Below are 14570 nucleotides of genomic sequence, written 5' to 3'. Positions count from 1 at the left end.
GCAGCATTTGACCCAGTTAAACAAGTGCTCATGTTCTATCTCTCCTTGTAAAAATACACTTGTATTTACTTAGATTTCAGATTAATTGTCTGTTCTGCAAGCTCAGATAGCTGACAAGTTCAAGCAAAGTTATAAATTTGTAGATTGTGCAGCATTTTTTGTTGTGAGAGTGGGAGTTATGCTTTTTCTAGCTTTCTACATCTCAAGCAGAAGCCAGAAGTAGCACTATTGTTAATACTCCTGAACTGGAAACTACAAAAATGCCCATTAGTAGTCAGATGGGTAGATATATGGTGGGACATTCACCCAAAGGACTACTATATAGCAATGAGAATGAATGCAGTGTAACTACATAAAACAATGTGGATATAACTCATACATAAATTTGAGCTAAGGAAGCCAGTCACGAAGGAGTACATACTGGATAATTCCATTTATATAAAGTACAAAACTAATTCATGCTCTTAAAAATCAGGGGAACAATTAATTTTGGAGGGCCAGAGGCTAGAATGGAGGACAAGAGGTCTTCTGAGATACCAGCAATGTTCTGTTTCTTGACATGCTTGCTGTTTCTATAGCTTTATATTTCTGAAAATATAATGAGATATACATGTACCACTTTCTGCATGTATTTTATACTTCATCAAAATATTTAAAACATTATCTATTAATACAATTAAAACATGGATTTATAACTTTTTAGATAGCTAGAAAAAATAAAAGCAGCTAAATTACAATCCAGCAAAAGATAGGAAATTAAGTGAATGCTAAGAAATCTTATAAAGTGCTAAAGGCTAAGGACATCAATTATAGAAATAAATATAAATGCTTATAAATGTTCCCCATTAAAAGATAATAAAATACAATAAAGCTCATATATGTTTTTAATGATGTGCAAATGTAAAAAGGACGATAGGTGAGCACTTTCCTCCCTAGTTTCCATCTTCTCTTCTCAAATTATAATTATCGTCATGATCTTCTTGAGACAATGTACCTAATTTATTAAACGGTAGATGGGACAAGGATTTTTGAAGACTGGTAGGAAAGAACAAGCCAGTGAGGGTGATAATTTGGGACACATAAAAAAATGTATAGCCTCTGCAGGTCGAGCTGGTTCTGAGCTGGACCACCCTTGGAATGTCAAAGGGAAATTGTTTTCATTAATTTAATAACAATCTCCAAACCTCCTGACCCTCACCTCAATTGTCTACACTCCAGAACACTACCTCCATGACTCTCAGAGAATTCTAACTCTATGAATGAGACTGGGCACCAGAAGATAATGCCACCCTTTTCTAGACCCCAGGAAGGGAGAGTCTCATAGTGTGACTATTACATAGGGAAGTGTAAGGGGAGAGATGGAGAAGTCAGGCCTGGAGGATTTGGCTCAAGGGAGATGGAGGCTTTATAAGGGAATTAAATAGACGTGTTTGTTCACCTAGTCGGGAGAGTCCATGGAAGTAGACATAACAACTATTCTTATCAGGAATTGTTCTGTGAAGACAGTGTAGATTTGGGGTGTGTTTTCTCACAGTAATTGTTCAAAGACATCCAAGAAAATGGAGACGTAGGTGAGGCTTTGAGTAATAAATTGATCTTAGAATTCAATTGCTCCATTTTTCAAAATGGAAAAGAAAGTGATTTGGGGAATTTTTTTCAAGACATTAAAACATCTTACTTAAAAAATTGATCATTATAACTTTCTAGAAAATTCCACATCCATTATCTAATTGAAGTTATATGAATTATCTCTTTAGGAATGTACAAATTATGTGCATTTCAGATGTTTCTTAGATCAAATTATTATTATTTGACAAATACATTTGAGATCCCAACTATGTGTCATATACTAAATAAGGAGCCTTATAACAAATCTCTTGTCAAGAAGTTCAAAATCTAGTGGCAGAGATAGACAGTCATGAGGATAACAAGGACTCAGTGTTATAAATACCGTTATTGCAGAAAGTTGTGTTTTGGAAGACAGATCTCAATGGGTCTCTCAATTTTGTACATGTCTTTTAAGTGAGGCACTCACTGTCTCTTGTTTGGGGCTATCTTTTCAAGGATGTTAGTGTAACACGCAATCTTGGAAGATAGAGAATCTCTTCCTCTGGGGCAAAAGACAGGTGGGTTTACAGCCCATTATAAAATATTGGGCTTCCTTAAGATTTGAGTTCTTCTCCTATAACATCACCCATTATGTTTGTAGATGCCTTATAGCCCCCTTTGAGGTACCCTATAGGAATTGGAAGCTGGAGCAAATGCTGATACTCTGGCTATTGCAATGTTATGAGTGATAAACTGTCCCTCATTATTGACTCAAAGTCTTATGTCTCCTCCAAGCATCCATGAAACTGTGGCAGGCTAACTTGTTAATTTGCAGCTAGGATAAAATTTCAGACCCTTCAGAGGTCTTGACACATGCTACTGTGAAAATATGAAGAAGGTGTACCTATTTTAGCTAATACAGTAGCAGTAATGTAGTAGGATATGAAGAATGTTAGGAAAATTGAGTATGTGAAAATGTTGGTAGGAAAAAAGCAGGGAAAGAAGAAAAGTAAAAATCCAGCTAGAGGAAATAGTATTAGTAAGGGCCAGGTTGTGAGGATAGGGATTTTGAGGGCTGTTTTAATTAACCAAGAATGTGGATGTTTTCGTGAAGGCAATGCAATTGAGGGATATTAAATAGAAGATAATATCTTAGATTTAAGTTTTGGAAATGTCACTTTGATAATAGTAGAGAATGAATCGGCAGGGCCAAGACAGAGACAGGGATCTCCATAGACCAATTGGGAACCACTGAAGTAATCCAGATGAAGCATGGTAAAAGTTTAAAATAAGGGAAATGGATACAGAGGAGGAAGATTTCAGAAAATATTATGGAAGTAGAATCAACTGATGGTGTTTACAGAGTAGATTTTGGGGTTTCTCTAGGCTAAACTTATCTCTGATACCTGAATAAATAATGGGGACATCTATCATGGTAGATTGTGGAGGAATAAACGCCATAGCATCCATAGGGATACTTGGACTTAACATACATATATCGGTATTTGGTTTAGAAAGAATGACCACTCTAGGAGGGAAGAGTGTGTATTACTCTCATTTGACAGTTAAGGAAATTGTGGTCCTGAGGGTTAAGTGGATTGCTGAGGGCTATATGTCAGTCAGTTAATAGTGGACCTGGATAAAATGAATAATCCAGTAACCTTTTCATTCTGTTTACTAGAGCCAATTGTCAGCACTGTCACAAAGTTCTTATCCATTTTCAAAGGATGTTGGCTTTATCTGGGAGATGAAGGAAACAGAAGGGAGAGAAAACTAGGAAGTATATATTTTCTTTCATTTGACAGATATATTAGATCTGTTGGTTCATTGCTAGAAGAAAGGGAATAGAGGATTTGTATTCGACAATGTGGGTCAAAGAGAGTCACCTTATTAATGAAATAGCTCCCCAAAGTACATTCTTAGGAGTGCTTATCTTAGATGGCTCAAGAAAAAATATGTTCTGCCAGAAAGCAGATACTCATATTTGAATATCCAATCATTAGACTAAACTTGTTTACAATTGCAGAAGTCTAGAGTACTGAGTTTGTGTCTACACAATCTTAAAACGTCCCATCAAACAACTCAGTGAAGACAGTGAAAGGCCATGTAAGTCATATTTCTTGTTTGAGTTTTGCTGTTATGGACAGAGATTTATTACTGGTTCCAAACCTGAGTTGTGGTATGATTTCAAGAAAGTCAGTTATTCTGTTTGGGCCTCGGTTTGGTACCTGGAATACAGTAGGGTTTCACAGGGCATTCACAGAATTGTAAGATCTTTTTATCATTCTAACACTCTAAAAGTGGCTGAGTATTCCAGGGAAGACTATGCAAAGAGTAGAGACAAGGACCAAGGTCAAAACATTAAAGACATCCACATTTTGTTACTAAGAGGACAAAGAGGAACTTAAAAGAACCAGTGAAGAGGTCAGAGAATGAACATGAAAAGGGTATTTCCATTTGTCTTTTTCTAAAGAAAGTATACTGCTAGGTATCAATGAACTTTATGAATTGGTTGGTTTTCCATGTCTGTAGAGGGTCGTATGAAAGAAAATTAAAGTCTGGGAAATTTGAGTTGGGTATAAAACATTTAAATTTCTGTTTAACATAAGAATAATGAGAAGTCTTACTACCATTTTAATGACTTATTACTTGTTTTTAAACAAGATAATTTTCCAGTCTCTGTACTGTTACTTACCTTAGAATTTCTTCAGTCCTGGCTGTGTTCCTCTTTCATTGGCTATGTTTTCATTACTGGGTATCTTGTTTTTCCAATAAAGATGTCAATTTCTTAAAAGCAGAGTGCCAGCACATATTGAGTGAGCAATAAATGTATTTTAACTTATTTGTTTAGAAAATTCTCAGTCTTCTGAGAGTGATGGAATCAAAATTGGAGCTGAAGACTCAAGAGAAGTGGAAATGTTTAGAGTTCACTTGACTAAAGGCAAAGTGCTTTTAAGGTCCTTGAGGCTCTGAGAACATCTGAAATAACTCAAGTGGACCTGAATTTCCAGAGTCTCAGTTTGCTGCATGAACTGCCCATCACCCTCTTGCCTTCTATGCATCAGTACCTCTGAGAGAGGCAGCCTGCTTTTTCATTTTGTAGGAAACACAGTCTCAGAAAACAGCTGCACTCAACTGTGGGACTCTAATAGTACACATCACTCTTGGTCTTTGGCAGGAGATGTCCTTGGCTCCCAAAATAACCTTAACCACAGGGTTAAGACTTTCCCATAATTGAAGTGTACTGAGATAAAGAATCAAATGCATGAGGGCTGATGGACATTTAATCTCACTGTACTCAACAATTTGGACTTCATTTGAGTCACATTGGTTATGGCAGCCAAGGCTTAACCTCTTGGGATCCAGGCTCCCACCATAGGAAGATGAGGAGTCCTACAGAGAGCTGCCACTTTGAGAGAGGTCTCAGTCAGTGACGGAGAGCAGTCACAGCAGGATGGCTGAGTAAGACCTTCCATTTTGAATCAGAATGTATAGTTGTAAGTAATGCTCTCATACTTGGGTCATTCCAGCACATTGAGTCTTAAGGTTTACTGGTTTCACATTAGTGAATGCCTTTAAGGTCTCCTTGGTTTCCTGCTCCTTGACCCCTTTTTGAGACCTCTCTCTCTTTCTTTTCTTGGGTATTTGGTAACATACACTATTCTCCCCTACTTCAAAACCTCCTTCCATGTTTATCCTAAGAACAAAAGCCTGGAGAGCATTATATAGCATAGCTGTATGAGTATATTTGCATTTTAATAAGTGAAGTTTTGAGCAAAATAAATGTGTTGGCCTCTAGTGGTGGAGTAATTGTCATCAGAGAGCTAGATAGGGCATCTTGGGTAAGGGGACTTCTCAAATGCATATTAACTTAATTTCTCAGCCTTTCCCCCCATTATCCTCCTATAGGTATCCTATGAACACATACTGGCTTTCAGACTCCAGTGCTTTTGCTGGAGCTGTTCCTCTGGAAAGCTATTCTCACCATTGATAACTCCTACATTTTACCTTTCAAAAGCTAGTTCATTTATCCAATCTCAGCTCGGAAAATGCTACCTTGAACGATTTTCAAGTTTCTGTACTTGGACGTCTTCATTTCTTTCTCTTAATTTCCACACTAATGGGTTCCTCTCTCAGGGTTTGCATCCCTTTCTACATACTCTTTCAATTATTTGCATCATATTTTGTGGCACTGCACTTACAGAATCTAACACACTGTCAGACACATAGAAGCAATTTCACTTTGTATGTAAAATTATCTTTGAGCCTAATGTGCCAGTCCTAGGTGCTTTTTTTTTTTTTTTTTTTTTTTTTTTTTGGTACTCGGGGGCACGAACCCGCGTCCCCTGCGTTGGCAGGCGGACTCTCAACCACTGCACCACCAGGAAAGCCCTGGTGCTTTTGAATTCATTATCAACAAATGTGTGCTGATTTGGGTTGAATTTCTTTATCACATCCTTTATCATTAGGAACCCTCATTGTACTATACGTGTTTGCATTTGTTTATATTCAACTCAGTAGTCATGTATTATGATGGTGCTTAAATGGACTTACCCATTTGTAAAAACTCATCAGATTTTACACTCAAAATATGTGTGGTATATTTGGGTAAGTTATACCTTAATAAAGTAGCTTTTAAAAATGGAGATAAATATTTCCTCTGTTGAGGCTGACTTGTGAAGGATCAGGAGATCATTTCCTCCTCACAGTCAGCTCACCAGTTACCGAGGCAGGGAATATGCACGGGCTGACTTGGCAACAGGGAACAGAATTTTACAGATTAGACCTCTGCCTGAGAAACCTTTGCCTGGAAGCAAAAGACCCCTCAGGTTCAAATATCTGAAATGTGCAATTGTTAACTGAATCATGTGTTTGTTTATAACAGAACTGTTTTAGCTTCTAGTGTGCATTGTATATTATATATAATGATTATGTTACAACCATTTAATTTTATTTTAGTAAAGCAGTTAAATATAAATCATCTGTTTTACTAAGGATAATTAAAATTATCAAAATAATTTATTATTATAATATATGGATTCCCTGTGTTTTAACCATCGTGTTATTATTTGAAACTCAGATTATAGTTCTCTATAGAGCAAACAAAGTCCCAGTCAAGAAGAATCTGAGTCTTAACTAGTGGAGCCCTGCTCAGGGTATCTGTTCCTTGCTCTGGGCCATTCTTCCTGGGGTCAGTTGAGGCCACTGCACCTGTGAGGTACCTCTGACTCCTGTGCTACTCCCTTAGGGCAGGGTCTGCTGACCTCCCTCCAAATGACTTGTTGCATGGGTATCCAGACTTCTCAGTGTCCAGCTTCCTGTTCAAATTCCCTCTTGTTACTCACTTCTACAAGGTGAGCCCCAATCATCTGCCCATTCTGACTTATGTTTCCAACTTCCATTTCCCTTTTTTCCTCTTTGGCTTGTTCCCAAACTGCCAGTACCTCAGTTGATCCCAGTTTAAAATAATGCATCTTTCTAATTTCATTGACTGCATGTATCTACTTGGCAAAAAGCAATCCTAGCACTGTTGTTTATCAGTCATACGGATGGGAACGAATGACTTGACTTCACTGCTGATGATAATATTAGCTCTCTCTTTAAGGTTTATTGTGAAGATTACATAGATTGATCTCTGTAAAGCAGTTAGAACAGTGTCTGGCATTTAGAAAGTGCTATACAAGTGTTTGTTGCCATTATTATTATTATTAGATTCAGTGACTCATTATTAAATATCAAACACAAAACATACATCTCATCCGTGGGATGATGAAAAACTATTGGAATTCATTACATAATGAATGATCTTGATGCCTGTCTGAGGTTGGCCACATAAAGGTTTTGGAAGTCCTTAGGAGATGAAAGGAAGGAGATGACTTTGGAGGATGGGACACCAGAGAAGGGATGGAGACAGGGTGATGCCACAGGGGAGGGAGAGGGCATACACATTTCATGATTTTGTTTAAGGTCTTAACTTCAGTTATTTCTTATGTTAGTAAGACTAATTTTTCTTGTCACCTTCAGCCTTTGGGCTGAAGGTTTGCTGATGCCACATGCCTCCTTGGCTTTTATGAAAAAGTTCCTCCACTAAACTCTGTCCGTGGCCTTGAAGAGCAGGTTTCCAAACGGGGCCTGATCCACGACAGACGGAAAATGTGACAAGAGGGTTGGTGTGATATTCACATCATGTGGTATTCACACAAGTGTGATAATCACACATATGTAAAGTGCAAAGCCAAACCCTGAATGAAATGCCAGAACACGAGATATCCTGGAGAAGGGGGGTCAGCCAGGAGTGACCAGCTGGGCTGAGAGACACTTCAGTCGGTCCAGCCATGTTTATTATATCCTTAGAAGAGAATGCATGTCCTGGGAAGGATTAAATTGCCTTTCTTGGGGTGTCATCAACCAATGAGTTGGGGGTATGACTCGTGATGCTTCTCAGTTACCAGCAGCCCCTGCAGGGAAGAAAAATAAAAGCTAGTTCTTATTGGCAAAGATATTTGGATACAATCCAGTGATCTACTACTTACTAATAACCTATGAGGTGGGGCTCAGTCTGTGGCACTGAAAAGAAGAAGAAAGCATGGTTTCTGGCCCCCAGTGGGAGCTGTCCTTAAATAAGCACAGAATGGCAGAAACGTGGTGGACATTTAGGAGTCAAGACTCCATGGATTTCTGGGAAAAAACCAAGCTCAAAGTAGCTTAAGTGAAGAAGCTTAATTTATTGGATCCCCAAACTGGGAAAACAGGGGTGGCTGTCCTTAAGGACTCATGAGATGCGCACAATTCTCTCTGTCTACTTTCAAGTGCTTTCCTCATTCTATCCTGATCTGAGGGGCTATTGCCATGCACTGGGGTGGCCACTGCAATTTCAGCTATATATCATGCCAATTTAGCAACATCATAGGGAAGAGAAAGCACCTTTTCCTCAGAGTTGATATATAAAATTCCAGAGAATGGCCCATATTGGAGTAGCTTGGGTCATCTGCTCTTTCCTGGTCAGTAATTGTAGTCAGTTTGTTGAACTACTAGGGTAGGCGGGCTTGGGGCATGGGACCACTCTTATGAACTGGAAAATAGGGTTCTGCCCATGAGAGTCACCTGGAGTGGGAGAAGGACAACTCTCTAAAATAAAAAGTGGGGACTCTTGTTGGAGGAAGGGGTACAAAGACCTGGCACATCCTGAAAGAGCAGGTGCTCTGTCAACAGGCCGTGAGGGCTTAGCAGAGGGGAACACACTGTGAGTTAGTGAAGGCAGGATGACATCCTGTGAAAAGTGGTGCCTTTGGAGGGGAAGCTGTGTTCCTCTTCTCATGCAGGGAGAGCAGAGCAGGAGCAGGGAAGCTGGCCCTCTCAACCAGCAAGTGGTGGTTATCTAATAGGGGTCCCTGATGAAGCCACTTAGCGGCATGCACGCTAAGCGTTGATGACCTCCAACCCCAGAGCCAGGGCACCCTGGCGAAGGCAGCCTGTCACCATCCAAAGTGTAATTTGTCAGGGACATAAAGGTTAACATTTTTCTTCACAAAAAACATCTTTAATGACCATCAGCAACCAGGACCTCCGATTTCTGTCTCATTTGAAAGCTTTTAGTGCTTTCAGAGGGATAGATGGGGTGACCGAATAGGTCTCTTCCATCTCTGATTTTCTATGACTAATGAAGTTCAATTGTGCAGAATAAAATGGTGAGTTTCTTGGTGTCAGTTCAGCTGTATTCCCTTTCCTCCTCCCTCTTTCTTTCCCTATTTCTTTTTTAAGACAGATAATAATCATACACATTTTCTCTTAATGCTTCAGGGGGAAAATGGACTTTTTTTCTGAGCCAGGCTTTGAAAATGTCAAGGTGGGTGTATTTATCTGTGGGGTAAATTGTTGCCGAATGCCACAAACCATCCCTCATTTCCCCACCCCCAGGAGAGATTGGGGCCTGCATTAAGGGCAGTAGGAACAGTGTAAGTGCGAAAACATGTTGTATTTGTAGAGTTTATTAGACTTCTTTTTTATACAGCAGGTTCTTATTAATCATCCATTTCATACACATCAGTGAATACATGTTAAGCCCAATCTCCCAATTCTTCACACCACCATCCCCATCCGCCACCGCTTTCCCCCTTTAGTGTCCGTACATTTGTTCTCTACATCTGTGTTTCAATTTCTGTCCTGCAAACCGGTTCATCTGTACCATTTTTCTAGGTTCCACATATACGCCTTAATATACGATATTTGTTTTCCTCTTTTTGACTTACTCTGTATGACAGTCTCTAGATCCATCCACATCTCTACAAATGGCCCAATTTCATTCCGTTTTATGGCTGAGTAATATTCCATTGTATATTTGTACCACATCTTCTTTACCACTTAGTCTGTCGATGGGCATTTTGGTTTCTTCCATGACCTGGCTATTGTAAATAGTGCTGCAATGAACATTGGGGTGCATGTATCTTTTTGAATTATGGTTTTCTCTGGGTATATGCCCAGTAGTGGGATTGCTGGGTCATATGGTAATTGTACTTTTAGTTTCTTAAGGAAAGTTCATACTGTACTCCATAATGGCTGTATCAATTTACATTCCCACCAACAGTGCAGGAGGGTTCCCTTTTCTCCACACCCTCTCCAGCATTTGTTGTTTGTAGATTTTCTGATGATGCCCATTCTAACTGGTGTGAGGTGATACCTCATTGTAGTTTTGATTTTCATTTCTCTAATAATTAGTGATGTTGAGCAGCTTTTCATGTGCTTCTTGGCTATCTGTACATCTTCTTTGGAGAAATGTCTATTTAGGTCTTCTGCCCATTTTTGGATTGGGTTGTTTGTTTCTTTAATATTGAGCTGCATGAGCTGTTTAAATATTTTGGAGATTAATCCTTTGTCTGTTCGCAAACATTTTCTCCCATTTTGAGGGTTGTCTTTTCATCTTGTTTATGGTTTCCTTTGCTGTGCAAAAGCTTTTAAGTTTCATTAGGTTCCATTTGTTTATTTTTGTTTTTATTTCCATTACTCTAGGAGGTGGGTCAAAAAGGATCTTGTGGTGATTTATGTCAGAGTGTTCTTCCTATGTTTTCCTCTAAGGGTTTTATAGTGTCCAGTCTTACATTTATGTCTAATCCGTTTTGAGTTTATTTTTGTGTATGGTGTTAGGGAGTGTTCTAATTTCATTCTTTTACATGTAGCTGTCCAGTTTTCCCAGCACCACTTATTGAAGAGACTGTCTTTTCTCCATTGTATATCCTTGCCTCCTTTGTCATAGATTAGTTGACCATAGGTGCCTGGGTTTATCTCTGGGCTTTCTATCTTGTTGCATTGATCTATGTTTCTGTTTTTGTGCCAGTACCATATTTTCTTGATTACTGTAGCTTTGTAGTATAGTCTGAAGTCAGGGAGTCTGATTCCTCCAGCTCTGCTTTTTCCCCTCAAGACTGCTTTGGCTATTCAGGGTCTTTTGTGTCTCCATACAAATTTTAAGATTTTTTTTTTCTAGTTCTGTAAAAAATGCCATTGGTAATTTGATAGGAATTGCACTGCATCTGTAGATTGCTTGGGATAGTATAGTCATTTTCACAATATTGATTCTTCCAATCCAAGAACATGGTATATCTCTCCATCTGTTGGTGTTATCTTTAATTTATTTCATCAATGTCTTATAATTTTCTGCATACAGGTCTTTTGTCTCATTTGGTAGGTTTATTCCTAAGTATTTTATTCTTTTTTTTGCAGTGGTAAATGGGAGTGTTTCCTTAATTTCTCTTTCAGCTTTTTGATCATTAGTGTATAGGAATGTAAGAGATTTCTGTGCATTAAGTTTGTATCCTGCAGCTCTACCAAATTCATTGATTAGCTCTAGTAGTTTTCTGGTGGCATCTTTAGGATTCTCTATGTATAGTATCATGTCATTTGCAAACAGTGACAGTTTTACTTCTTCTTTTCCAATTTGTATTACTTTTATTGCTTTTTCTTCTCTGATTGCCATGGCTAGAGCTTCCAAATCTATGTTGAATAATAGTGGTGAGAGTGGACATCCTTGTCTTGTTGAGTTTATTAGACTTTTTTCTAAGGACCTTCCTAAGATACATTTAATAACGTGCTGACTTCTTGTCTTTTGGGGTACAAGTGATGGACTTTAATACCTTCTTCTGTTGAAGGGAAACTGGGGTCCAGAGCAGTGATGGGGCTTGTTCAGAGATGCCCTGCTTGGGGAAGGTGCATGCCTCCCGTTGGATTCCACTCTGCCACAACTGGGGATTTTAGTGCAAGTTTTTAAAGCATCTCTTGAGGAAAATTCTAGAGTAATTCAGTCAGGCCTGTGGTCTTCTTTGCAGCCTGCAGATTTTTCTAGGCTGAAAATCCTCTGAATTATGAAGAAGCAGACATCTAGAGAACTGTCTCGGGAGCTGGAGGTTTTTCACGCTCACACACTCCTTGCTTTTGGAGGAAAATACTTCAGGAATGGGATTTGTTTGGGTCTGTGTATTTAGCTTCTGTCCTGGTTAAAGGGCACAGATTGGTCTCCTCAGAATTCCTGGATGTGCTTCTCAACATGGAGGGCAGTAAATGGACCTCAGGCAGAATTCCCTCTTAGGAGGGGCAGAGACTCACTGGCTTTACATTCCTGCCGCCTAGGAGTCCCGGGGCTGTCTTAGAAGGAGTTGACGTCTTGATGTGTAAAAAAAAATCTATCCAAACAAACACCCCAAATGGCTGAATTAGACTACTTCTTTGATTTTGAGATTCTGGAAAGTCACAAGAGAAAAAAAAATGTCCAACATCTCATCAGTCAAGGCACTCTAGCATGAGTTATTCTAGATTCCAAGCAATGGGGTACATGTCCTGACTTTTCACCATACTTTCTCAAATACCCTACCTGAGCTAACCATGCCTAATAAGACATGGCCATGGAAGGAGTCCTTCAGCTGACCTGCATTCTGGGGATGGTTCCTCTCTCATTAGAGGGTGAAAAGACCTCTTTTGGGTCTGTATCCTGGGGAGGAGTCAGATTGTCTGCACCCAGAGCTCACTCCTTTGTGCCATGGCTTTGGAGTCACCTCCATGTAAGTAATATAGGTGTGGAAGCTCATCTCCACAGCTCTGCCTCTTTGTAGCTTGGAGCCCTATTGGGTTTAGAAATGAAGCAGGTATTGCTGCTTGAAGCTGCACAGAGGGGTGTCTCTTTTTTATGTTGGAAACTGGAAGTTGCTCCAGTGGTACGGCCCCTAGTGGGGAAGGTCGAGTGAATGGAGCCTGGTGTCCACGGAGAGCTTCAGTGAACAGTTTCTAACTGAGAGATTAGGCAGGAGGTAAAACCAGAGGCCAGGTCTGGGGAAACAGGTACATCAGGAGGATTTTGTTATGCACACTGAAAGGACTGGTTCAAGGTGTTGTTCAAATCTGCTACTTCTGTGAACCCTGCCTGAGAACTGCAGTCTACCTTCCAGTCTGTACTGCTCCCCTCTCTGACCTGTAGTATAGGACCAGAGAATATAGAATAGCACTAAGAGTAAAGTTTCTCAGATGGGTTCCTGAGACCACTGACATTTTAATCAACTTGAGTGTGTGTGTTAAATACAGTTTCCTGAGTGAGACTCTGGATGGGCCTGCTGAGCTAGAATCTGCAGAGGTGGGTCTCTAGGATCTGCATTCAGCTAGTTCACCTCTCCCATAATGATTTTGCACACCCAGGTTTGGGATTGATGGACAGGAGTTTTTATTTTTTAATAGGATTTTTTATTGTGGTAAAATATACATAACAAAATTTACTATTTTAGCCATTTTAAGTGTACAGTTCAGGGGCATCAAGTCCATCCACATAGTTCTATAGCCTTCACCACTACTATCTATCTCCAGAACTTTAAAAAAATTTTGAAACTGCATGCACTAAACTCTATCTCCCCACTCCCCTTCCTCTCCTTCTCTAAGCCCCTGTCAACAACCAATCTACTTTCTGTCTCTATGGATTTGACGACTCCTATAAGTGTCTCCTATAAGTGGAATCACATAGTATTTGTCCTTTTGTGATGGGCTTAATTCACTTAGCATAATAGCTTCAAGTTTAATCCATGTTGTAGCATGAGTAAGAATTTCCTTATGAAGGCTGAATAATATTCCATTTTATGTACATACCAGATTTTCTTTATCTATTAATCTGTTGATGGACACTTAGGTTGCTTTTGGCTCTTGTGAATAATGCTGCTGTGGACATAGGTGTAAAAAGATCTGTTTGAGTCCTTCCTTTCAATTCTTTTTGGTATATATCCAGGAGTGGAACTACTGGAGCATATGGTAACTTTATGTTTATTTTTTGAGGAACTGCCATACAGCTTTCTACAGCAGCTGCACCATTTTACATTCTCACCAGCAAACCATAAGGCTTCCAATATCTCTACATCATCACCAACATTTTCTGTTCTTTTGATACTTGCCACCCTAATGGTGTCAAATGATACCTCATCGTGGTTTTGATTTGTATTTCCCTAATGATTACCTATGTTAAACATCTTTTCCTGTGCTTGTTGGGATGGTCATGAATTTTGACCATATCTGGCTTGATGATGCTCAACTCAAAATCATTGGTTGCGTATTAGAATCTCCCTTGGAATTGTTTAAAAAAAATGGTGATCCATCAATTAAATCAAAATCTTGTGGGGTAAGGTTTAGGCATCAGCATTTTTATAAGTAGGGTTAGGGTACTCTGGGTCTCACATCACAGGACCTGAGTAGAGTCTGGACCTATCACTCAGTATTATCCTAGTTTGGGCAGATACTTTTAAACCATCTTTATTATCAAATGGGAATAATAACAACAACTACCTGGCAGAATTATTTTGAGTTTTAAATGAGATAATAATATCATATAACAATAAAGAGTATTACTTCTAGCAGATGCATATCATGGGAGAAAAGGGAAGGGGCATCTGTGCTATTCTCTGAACTTTGATAATAATGATGAGAGACATGAGCACCTTGGAAGAGAGGGCAAGACACAATGACACTGACAGGGACCAGAAGCAGTAGTTCTTATCCTGGCT

This window comes from Pseudorca crassidens, chromosome 12, assembly GCF_039906515.1.
Source record: "Pseudorca crassidens isolate mPseCra1 chromosome 12, mPseCra1.hap1, whole genome shotgun sequence".
NCBI lineage: Eukaryota > Metazoa > Chordata > Mammalia > Artiodactyla > Delphinidae > Pseudorca > Pseudorca crassidens.
This window is presented reverse-complemented; position numbering follows the sequence as displayed.